This window comes from Oratosquilla oratoria, unplaced genomic scaffold (assembly GCF_046742065.1).
Source record: "Oratosquilla oratoria isolate Oo_2021 unplaced genomic scaffold, ASM4674206v1 SCAFFOLD230, whole genome shotgun sequence".
Lineage (NCBI taxonomy): Eukaryota > Metazoa > Arthropoda > Malacostraca > Stomatopoda > Squillidae > Oratosquilla > Oratosquilla oratoria.
Genome location: NW_027467582.1, coordinates 15,001 through 23,207, shown reverse-complemented (window position 1 = coordinate 23,207; position 8,207 = coordinate 15,001).

Genomic DNA, 8,207 nt, shown 5'->3' with positions numbered 1-8,207 from the left:
GATAAATATATATATTTATACATATATAAATATATATATATATATTTAATCATACATATATATATATATATATGTCTATATATATATATATATATATGTTTATATATATATATGTGTATATATATACATATATGTATATACAGGTACTCGTTTAACGACGACAATTGGGACCAGCGCGCCGTCGTTAACCGAATTGGTCGTTAAGCGAAAATGTATACATATACGTACATGTACTGTATGTACAATGTCCAGCAATACATGTATCTTTATTTTCATGTATTTTCCCTCTTTTATACAGTACATTAAAGCTTTATTTACGGTGGTTAGGTTCCTAAAATTACCGTATACGACCAAATCCGCGTATGCTGACATTTCATATTGAATACCGGGGTATTTTTTTCGTTTCGACCATGGGCGCAATATAGCAATAGAAAATTAATTATTAATTTTATAAATTAAAATGTATCAACGTAATATGCAATTTTGTGGGCGGAAATGAAAGTAAAAAATACCTTGCTACAAGAAAATATGCTAATGAACGAAGCTGGTAGCATAGGCCCGGGACGCCATCTTGTCGTCTGCCAACGTCTCTCACGACGACGACGAGGACGAGCCGGATGACATTTAATTTGCAGGTAATGATTTATTAAACACAGGTTAGGTTAGTTTAGTTTAGGTTAGACGAATTAATTTATCATCCTTTCATTTCTTCGACATCGGCATCTATCATAACAAATATGGTGTACCATTCGTCCGACATGACTTCGTTACTTACGAAATCTGTTTTAGCATTTTTTTTTCATTTCCGCTCACAAAATTGCATATTACGTTGATACATTAAAATTTACAAAATTAATAATTAATTTTCTATTGTTATATTGCGCCCATGGTCGAAACTAAAAATTTACCACTACCGGTATACACTGTACCCCAGGTAGTTTTTGCAGCTTGCAGGATGGTAATGTAGACCTAAGCTTCAGAACACTTTACCTCACAGCTAATATCCACCGTACAAGTTCATTTATAACATCATACAAATTTGCCTCAGCCAACTTAATTATCGTACACGACGTCGTAACTTCGGGAGATTTACGTTAAACGACGTCATAAAGCCCGTCGTTACTCCGAGTTGTCGTTAACCGAGTAGGTCGTTAAACGAGGAGTACCTGTATATACATATATATATGTATATATATATGTATACATATATATATATATATATATACACATATATGAACACACACACATAATCACATCAGAACCTGAAATAGTGGAAAAGATAGAATATCAGGCACCAATAAGTAAAAGTGACCACATATTGATAGAACTAGAACTAAATGAGAAAAATACATGAAAAGAAATTAACAATATAGAAAAGGAAGATGTATGATTTTTTTTTATAAAATAAGAAAATTATTTCAAAATGAAAACTGGGAAAGAATACACAAAGAAGAGAAATGGAATATTTTGACAAAAATCTATAAAAAAGGGAGTGGAAAAGTATGTCCCAAGACAAAAATAAGAAAAAGAATATGTAAAGTGCTGGTAAAACAAAAGTTGTAGGGAGTTAAAAGACAAAAGAGATAAAACTTGAACCAAATGGAACAAAGAAAAAAGACCTGAAAAATGGAAAATATATACTTGTTATAGAAATGAATATGTACAAGCGTGCAGAGAGGAAAAGATAAAATTTGAAAAAGATGTCATAGAAAAATATAAAGATCAACCAAAACTGTTCTACAGATTTGTAAACAACAAACTGAAAAACAAACAAGATTTGGAGAAATTAAGACAAGGAGGAGTTGGATACACGGAGGAAATTGAAATGGCGGAAATTATGAACAAACATTTTAAATCAGTGTTTACAAGGGAGAACATACAACCGGAAGAGATCGAATGGAAAGAGAAAGTCCCCCCTATGAAAGAAATAGAACTAACAAAGAATGAAATAATGAAACATTTGAGTAATCTTGATGTTAGAAAATCGCATGGACCAGATGAAATAGCAAACTGGATTTTGAAAGAATGCAGAAATGAACTGGCAGACAAAATACAAAGCATAATGAATAGTTCCTTGAAAGAAGGAAAAGTTCCAGAAGATTGGAAAAAAGCAAATATAGTACCTATATATAAAGGGGGAAATAAAGAGGACCCTACCAACTATAGACCAGTCTCTCTAACAAGTACAATAGCAAATATTTGTGAAAGAATTATCAAAAGTAAATGGGTAAAATATTTAGAAAAAACAGCGTGCTAAATCCAAGGCAATTTGGATTCAGACAAGGACGATCATGCGTCACTAATTTAATATGTTTCTATTCAAGGCTAATAGATATAATACAAGAAAGAGATGGATGGGCTGATTGTGCATTTCTAGACCTAAAAAAAGCTTTTGACAAAGTACCACATAAGAAGTTGCTTAAGAAATGAGAAACTAAAGGAGGAATACAAGGCAAACTGCTTAAATGGATGGAAGACTTTTTGCAAAAGAGAAAAATGAGAGTAGTGATAAGAGACAAACACTCAAAATGGGATGACGTAATAAGCGGTGTTCCACAAGGAACAGTTCTGGCCCCAATAATGTTTGCTATATATTAATGCTATGGATGAAGAAATTGAAAGTTATATGAGCTTCTTTGCAGATGATGCAAAACTATTAAAGAAAGTGAACACGGAAGAAGATTGTGAGTCACTACAGAGTGATCTCAATAAAGTATGGGAATGGAGTAGGAAGTGGGAGATGAAGTTCAACACTAAAAAGTGTAGTATAGTGGAATTTGGAAAAAGCAAAAACAGAACAACAGGATCATATGAATTGGGAGAAGAAGAAATAAAAAAGTAGAAAATGAGAAGGACCTGGGAGTCATTGTTATGAATAATATGTCACCTGAGAAACATATAAATAAGATTTTTGGAGAAACTTATAATTTAATAACAATCAAAGCGGCATTTACCTGGATGAAGAAATGGTGAAGGAAATTCTAATCACTCTGATAAGACCAAGATTGGAATATGCAGCAACGATGTGGTCACCAAATACAAAAAAAAAAAAAAAAAAAAAATGTATAACAAAATTGAAAGAATACAAAGAGCAATTACAAAATTGGCACCAACACACTCAAAACTATCATATGAAGAGAGACTAGCAAAATTTGAACTACAGACACTAGAGCAAAGAAGAGAGAGAGGAGATTTGATAGCTATTTACAGAATCATGAAAGGCATAGAAATTATTGATAGAGAGAATCTGATAAAATGGGATGATAGAAATACAAGAGGGCACGGAAAGAAAATCAAGAAAGACAGCTATAGAAGAGATGTGAAAAAGAACAGCTTTCCTCACAGAGTAATAGACAGTTGGAACAAGTTAGATGAGAAAGTGGTGTGCGCAAAAACAATACATGAATTTAAAAATAGTTTAGATAAAATGAGATATGAAGACGGGACACCACGAGCATAGCTCCCCTTCCCGTAAAATACAACTAGGTAAATACACACTTTTGTCGGATTGACGGCGTGGATTGGAACTCCGGGAAAAAAACAGCATTTTTCGTGGATCTCAACTACGAGGAAGTACCTTATTGTATTTGTAGGGAAGGGGAAAGCTCGTGGTGTAGTAGAAAGGTAATGAAAGGGGAGAAGGGGAGAGATTACTGAGGGAAATGGAAGAAAATGAGGAGGGAGATGAACGGGCTCCCCCTGACAGAAAAAATATAAACGAGGTCAGCTGACGACACAAGGGAAATCGAAAATATCAGTAAAAGCATTAAGGTTAGAAATATAGATAAGAACAACACAATGGAAAGTGAAAATAATAATATTCATGGATTCAATGAGGGGGAGGATGCCAACCTCCCCCGATTAGCAAGTCTAGTAGAAAAAAAAAAAAAAAAATGACCGAAGATTGGGAGAGTAGGTTCGGTCAACTCGCAAAGATAGCACAGAGAGTTGATGAATTGGAAGAGTTAAAGAAAGAGAACCAAACCCTAACTAAGGAAATAGAGGAATTAAAAAGACAGTTAAAAGAAGTAGAAGATGAGAATGAAATATTAAAGAAGAATAATAGGGAAAATAAGAAGTCCATAGCAAAAGTAGTACAGAGTTGGAAGATAGTCCAAGAAAACAAAGTTACATTTAATGAAATAGTAAAACAGCAAATGAAAGAACAAACTGAAGACACAGTTATTAAAGTGATGAGACAGAAAGAAAATATAGTAAGAAACTTAGCAGATAAAAAGAAATGTATGATTATTTTAGGGATGGAAGAAAAGTATAATCTAAATAGGACTACAAGAGTTAAAGAGGAAAAAGAAAAAATAAACAGCTTATTAGAATTAGTTCAGGAAGATGAACCTGAAATAGGAAAACAAATTGAAGAAATCTATAGGCTTGGAAAATATAGTACAGATAAGACCAGACCAATTAAGATTAAATTCAGGTCACAAACGACAGCAGAGAGTATCTTAGCGAAAACAGGGAAACTAGCAGCAAGTGAACAATATAAAAAGGTATGGATAAAAAGAGAAATGAATAAAGAGGAAAGAGAGGGGGAAAATATGAAAAGACAAGACGCTAAAGAAAAAAACGAGAACAGAACAGAGACAGAAAAAGAATTCTATTGGAGAGTAGTGAATATGAAAGTGAGGAAATGGACCATACCAGAGAGAAACAAAAGGGAAACAGAAAATACAATGGAAATAACAGAAAGTTACGAGTGTCATCCACAAATATAGATGGCTTAATAACAGGATTAAATGAACTGAACGATTATCTGAAGGAAAAAGAACCAGACATAATGGGAATTGTAGAGACAAAATTAAAAGCTCCACTACCACCCAACAGCATAGGACATGATGCATATAATTATTGGATTAGAAACAGAGAGATAAAACAAGGGGGTGGAGTTATGTTACTGACTAAGAAGGATATAAACATGAAGAGTGTCACATATGGAAAGAATAGAATAGAGATGATTATGATAGAAATAGAAGACAGAGATAAGAAGAACAGAAAGTTTGTAATAAATTACGTGCCCCCAAAAACAGCCTCGTGGGAAGAGAGTGAACATAAAAGTATGTTAGAAGACACAAAGATGTCATTAAATAAGATAATGGAAGATGGAGGAAGAATAGTTATGATGGGCTACTTTAATTGCAAAGAAGTCTGCTGGGAAGAAATGACAGTAAAGGGTGGAGAAGACTCATGGGGAAATGTTCTACTTGAGATGATTATTGACCACACAATGACACAATGGATTCAAGAGAACACTAGGTATAGAAATGAAGAAGAACCATCGAGACTAGACCTAAAATCACATCAGAACCTGAAATAGTGGAAAAGATTGAATACAAGACACCAATAAGTAAAAGTGACCACATATTGATTGAACCGGAACTAAATGAGGAAAAATACATGAAAAGAAATGAACAATATATAAAAGGAAGATTGATGTATGGAAAAACAAATTTTGTTAAAATAAAAGAATTCTTTCAAAAAGAAAACTGGGAAAGAATACACAAAGAAGAAACAACAGTGGAAGAGAAATGGAATATTTTGACAAAAAAAAAAAAAAAAAAAAAGGAGTGGAAAAGTATGTCCCAAGACAAAAATAAGAAAAAGAATATGTAAAGTGCTGGTACAACAAAAGTTGTAAGGAGTTAAAAGAGAAAAGAGATAAAGCTTAGACAAAATGGAAAAAAGATAAAAGACCTGAAAAATGAAAAATATATACTTGTTATAGAAATGAATATGTACAAGTGTGCAGAGAGGAAAAGAGAAAATATGAAAAAGATGTCATAGAAAAATGTAAAGATCAACCAAAACTATTCTACAGATTTGTAAATAACAAACTGAAAAACAAACAAGAACTAGAGAAATTACGATAAGGAGGAGTTGAATACACAGAGGAAATAGAGATGGCAGAAACTATGAACAAGCATTTTAAATCAGTGTTTACAAGGGAGAACATGCAACCTGGAGAGATCGAATGGGAAACGAAAGTCCCCCCTATGAAAGAAATAGAAGTAACAAAGAATGAAATAATGAAACACTTGAGTAATCTTGATGTCCTTGACCTTGTTCTGTGGCGTAAGTTCCTTTGGACTGATGAAGTGACCTTTTGTATAAGTGAGAGTAAGGGAATGAAAGTGTGGAAGTCTCCTATTGCGTCAGCGTGTGACCCACGCTTGATAGCGACGAGCGTTAAGCACCTGCCCTATCCTATGGTGTGGGGCGCCCTTGGCTATGGTGGTTTGGGGAACCTTGTAATACTCCCTAAGAGCCAGACTGTCAACTCAGAGTGCTATATTAACCTTCTGCAGGAGAATTTAGGGGTGTGAGGTCAGTAAATTTATGGGTGTGGCTCAGTAAATGACCTGTTCCCCAAGTAGAAAACTTATGGGGATATCATGAAGGCAAGCCTTCGCCAGGAGGACACATCTACAATTCCCAAGCTGGAGATAACCATCCGGGAGGTGTGGGAGGGAATTCCCGCTTCCCACCGTCAGAATTTGGCCGAATCTGTCCCCAAGAGACTCCAGTAGGTCATTAAGGCCAAGGGCTTCCCAATAGGGAAGTAGCATTGATGGTATATAAGTATTTCATAATTTTTTCTTTTTTGTAATTTTTTAAATAAATTTATAAAATAAAATCGCGTGTATTTCCCAAGTATGCAATGCGATCCACGCTGACAGTATATATATATATATATATATATATATATATATATATATATATATATATATATATATATATATATACAGTATATATAAATATATATATACATATATATATATATATATATATATATATATATATATATATATATGTATGTATATATATATTCAAGTTTCTTAGCCACATAGGAACCAATAGAATTGGATTCCAATCAATTTCATAGTTTAACTCTTTGGATTTCTATAGTTTCCATTCAGCTGAATAAAACTGCCTGGTGGCAGATAGAACATACAAGTCGTGATAAGTATTCAACGGTGCATTTGCTTGGATAAACTATTAACCCTTCCGAGGTGTAATTTTCTTTTTCGTCTGTAGAAAATTAGCCTGATTGACATTCTAGTCAATTAGGATACTCTTTCCCTGTTTCTGTAATGGAGGCTTCAATAAGGCAATGCAATAGTCATATTCTCTTTTGCAGGGGACTGGTAGTTTTGAGGAAATGGACCAAGACCACCAGATCAGCCCATAGATCACACAGTAGAGACGTTTTATGTCTGGAGTGAGCAAATGTAGAATAATGTGTTCAGTGTTTCCTTTGTGACGACTGTGTCTGGTATCTGTTGCTAAGACAGTTCTGTGCTGGTACGATTTTAGTGTTCAGTAACGATCGAATCATAGGCCCGTTGTTTATACTCTGTTATGTGTCTTGGGGTGTCTGGTGAAGTAATCTCAAAAGCTCACCATACCAGTCCCACGAAGTGGGAAGTGAGAAACCCATGGTAAGGCAAGCCGCTGATTTTTTTTATACCAATGTTTGGGTCGCCTCCCTGCCTGGCCAGGGTTGTTAGGAACCAATGCAAGAAGCATGCAGCAGGTCTTAGCTGTTCACAAGTTCGACACGGTAACCACTGGACTACAGTGCGGCCCTCTGATGAAGTACTGGATAACAACTATAGCTACGAGTTTCACTGGCTGAAAACCCCACAGCCCTGCAGTAGCTGGCAACAGTCCTAAAGCACTCCCACTGATCTCTAAGCTTGAACTTAGGACTAAGGCTTACGTTAATTTGGGAGCCCTTCCATGTCGCTCACTTGCTGTAGTAGGGAAGGGGAAGTGACTGCCACTCTGGAGACTGAGCATCGGACATTCGGGACCACAACTCCGTTAACTCCGACTTCCATTTTGCAGGATCACCGAAAATGGGTTCCTGTCACTGGTCCCTGAAGTATTGGATTGGTTGATTTTACCACGACCACCTCATGAAGATACCCACTGTCAGTCCCTTTCTCACAAAAGAATTGACCTACTTCTGGTTCTTCTGAATATAAGTTTGTTTTCACATCTCAGTACCAATGTAAATTTTCTTGACCTTTTATCATATGCACACATTACTTTCGTTGGCAATTTATTCCATTTGTTGGCTGCTTGTTTGGAGAATTTAACGAGTTACTCTCTTACCTCCTGTTCATTTATGCCTCATATTCAATTCCTTTTCTGCCATGGGTGTGTCACCCAAAACAAAACGCCTGGTC